This window comes from Nyctibius grandis, chromosome 3 (assembly GCF_013368605.1).
Source record: "Nyctibius grandis isolate bNycGra1 chromosome 3, bNycGra1.pri, whole genome shotgun sequence".
Lineage (NCBI taxonomy): Eukaryota > Metazoa > Chordata > Aves > Nyctibiiformes > Nyctibiidae > Nyctibius > Nyctibius grandis.
The window spans coordinates 52,336,444-52,340,303 of NC_090660.1; positions in this window are offsets into that span (position 1 = coordinate 52,336,444).

Here is a 3,860-nt window from a genome sequence, read left to right on the forward strand (position 1 = left end):
TAGGACTACATCTTCCTTTCAGATTGTGTCACATCTTATATAATCTTCACCTTAAACAGGCATTAGACAAACTGTACACTAGGTAATAAGCCCCTTGGTTATCATCACATTTGAGGTTCCATGTTTTTGCTCAAAAGCGTCCTATGGGCCCAGACTCACAGTAATCAGCCCAGATGCCTCAGTTTTTAAGACGTCCAACAGTCCATACCATTATACTCGAGGTGCAGGGGGCCCTACACACTCTTAAGGCAGCCCAATTTTTCCTTGAGGCTGTTGTTAAGGGGAAGTGGTTATTTGCTTCTAGCTGAAGAAATATTTAACTGAATCTTCTATGAATTATGCAAGGAAGCCAACAATTTCCAACTCTGTAATTATTGTTATTTGTTCAGCTCACTCACAGCTCTTTTATAAAGAAGCAGGCTTCAGCTCTCGCTGTCTGTTGCACAGATGCACACTGGCAGGTCTCAAAAGCAAGGGAACTGAAGAAAGAAAAGGACTACCTGGATCAAAGAACTCAGAATAATTCTGCTACCAGAAAATCACTACTCCACAGAGCAGTTTCCTTGGACTATAAAAATTAGAGATTTAAAAGCTGTATTTTATACATAAAGGCTGTCTTTGAGTTTATTATTTCATATAGTTTTTTGTAGTTTTAAACCAACAAACAAAGACTATTTTTGTGCCTAAAGTCAGAACAATTCCATCACTGTCAAGTTAGAAGAAGTGAGTACAAACTGAGAAGGAAGCTGTTACTGGTTGGGAGCTAGTAAGTCATCAGCTGAATAGACTTATTCCAAGACTACGAAAAAGCCTGAGAAGTTAAGACAAAGAGCCAAGCACCTAGACGGGAGTGAGAAAGTATGACTCCAGAAAATGTAAATATAGTTACACTGAACTCCATGGTGATATACACTCCACCACTTAGTGCAGTAAATTTCCAGTTTACTTGCAATTAGTGATGAATTAAGGGTGAGCAAAAGCACATCCTTCTATCAGACTGTTTCAGAAACATTGTATGAATTCAGGCAAGACTGTAAGACTCAGAGAGAGAGCGCAACTCTTATGAAGCTGTCTATTGAAACAATATGGCCTATGAACTAAAAGACTATCCTTTAGTCTTGGGCTTTAACGATTAACTAACACCACAGATCAGTCAGACCTTAAATGTTCAAATACCTTACCCTGAAAGTGAATTTCAGTTGCTGGGAGACACATTAAAGTGAATAAAAAGATGACAATGTTGAGAACCAGCTTTAATAAAATGAAGAAATTATGACAGCTTCCATCAAAATGGCATTTATGCACCATCAGAAAACCTTTAACTTATCAAAACCTAATTTAGCAAGTTAGCTTTGTTCAGTCTTACATCTGTTCTATAAATAACAGAAACATTCAAGGCAGTACATAAATCTATGATGGTGATGTATTAAAGGGGGGGGTATGCTATAAGGGAGGTTAAGGGAAAGCCATTTCACCAGCACTAGCACACCCATGTAAAATGCTACACACTGAAGCTGCAAAAACCTTAAATATATTAAGTTTTTACTGCAGTACAAAGTATTCATAATGTCATCAGCACAAGGATTCAGATGTAAGACTTCTTTAAATCTCAAATGAAGTTTCTTGTTAAAAAAACACACACTTATCTCCATGTTTTTTGGCACTTATATGACCTGATTTTTGTGCTTCACACTTTTGAAAAATCAGGACGCTCATTTGCATTCATAAGTAGCTATACAGATGCCCATCCCCTCACTTCTGCACAGACAGAGGCTCTCATTTGTAGCACACAGAGAACACTGGGGACTGAGATTACAAGACTACGTTAATCCCGCTTAATATTAGACAAGCCATTTCTCCCCCCAGAAGCATTATTACTTTGGCTATAACTGGACCACAAAAGTGGATTTATTACCAGCCCCTTGATTACTCTGCAGATGTTTTAAATTTATTGCTGCCCAGTTTAGTGTTCCCTAAATTAACTGTTTTCAAAGTCTTTACACAGTTCAATTAGAAAAGAGCATATAATTACTCTTTTTAATAAAAATAGATAGAAGAGAGTGCTTTATTAGACTATGAGTCAAAAGGAAAACACTTTTAGTCAAAGGACTGAGATGTTCATTATGTAAATTAAACTATTCAAATGTTGTGACAGGAGTATGTGTAAGATTTGCAGCAAGTCTAGCTTCTAAAGTCAATCAAACACATTCTGTGAGGCAACACACCTCCTTAGTACTTGCTTAAAACTTAAGCACAAAACACAGCACATGCTTAAGTGCTTTGCAGCAATTTCTACCACACGGGTGTTTAATTCACAAAAGCAAACTCATACAATATAGCACTGATATGACAGTAACTTACAGAAGCATGACACATTTCCTGCACAAATACAATATTTCATTTCGTTATTTTTGCTGTAAGGCTGCAGAATATCCTAAACCCCACAAGGAACAACTACCTATACTAACAGTGCTTGGGCAACTTTATTGCCTCGTAACCTCAGCTACAGGACACGGAAACAAAATACATAGCTGCTTCTTTCAAAAGCGATGAAAGGAGAAAAAATGTTAGGACAAATTGGCACTTGCAGCCAAGTGCCTTTGTTTTGAACAAGTCTTCCATCCTTACCTCGGCCAAAGCATCTTTCACGAGCACTGAATCCATCTTAAATAGAAAGGGTCGGTGTTTGACTTGACCCTTTATCAACACAAAATTATACATATAAAGCACTGTACTCTTGAACATACTAACCAATTAGTTAAAACAGGAGTTTCGTACATGCATTTTCATGGCAAACTGAGGTGTTTCCTGAGGCAAGGAATCTATCCAGCATAAATGCAAAACAGGTTCTTCAGCTGAGCTGGCTCTCCACAGCACTACATGCTGAGCAGCTGGGTTCTACCACAGTTGTCAACTGTCTGCCATCACAGAAGGAACTAGAGGAAAAGGTTGCACCTCTTCTAGCTCCTGTTCCCAACTCATATGTCTCTACACTTCGGTGAGAGAGGATAAACTGAACTACAAAGTTATGTTGCCATTTCTAATCTGAATACCTGGATTGTGTTAAGTGAACTTGAAAATTGAACCACTTAATTGGTGTAGCACCCTTCATGTACCACTCCTCCATCCTTTCTTAATTCAAGGGATTGCCAAAACTCCTAGTATTGCAAAAAATCATCCAGTTCAGATGACCTTGGCACTCGCCTGTCTTCACTTTTTCATCAGCAATCCTGAGGGCCTCGATACTCTGCACTCCTTTAATTGCTTCTCCAAAGCCATCCAGTTCTACTGAGAAGATACATATTGTATCAGGAAACGTTGCAGAGCTATCCAGTTGCTGTTGCAGGGCTGTGATCTTTCTGGGATCACGGAGACATGCTGGGATGACTCGCATGACTGGAGTGCTGCAATGAAGGGATTAGGATTTCTCTTTAGGAAAGACAGTCCAGGAAGACAAGGTGAAGTGGTGGAGTTGCCATTTGCGTGAGAACACAGCTGGAATGCATGGAGGTCTGCCTTGGGATGGACAATGAGCCAACTGGGAGCTTATGGGTAAGGACTAAAGAGCTGACAGGTACGGGTGACATTATAGTGGGTGTCAGCTATAGGCCACCTTACCAGAAAGAAGAAGCAGATGAGGCCCTCTACAGCTAGAAGCAGTTTCATGTTCACAGGCCCTGGTCCTCAGTATCTACTGGAGGGACAACACAGCATGACATAAGCAATTCAGAAGGTTCCTGAGGAACATCGATGACAACTTCCTGACCCAAGTGATGACCACCAGATGTCCCTTCCAACTTCAACCATTCTGGGATTCTGTGATATGTTGAAATCTGCTTAAAAAAGGAAAGACACTCCAC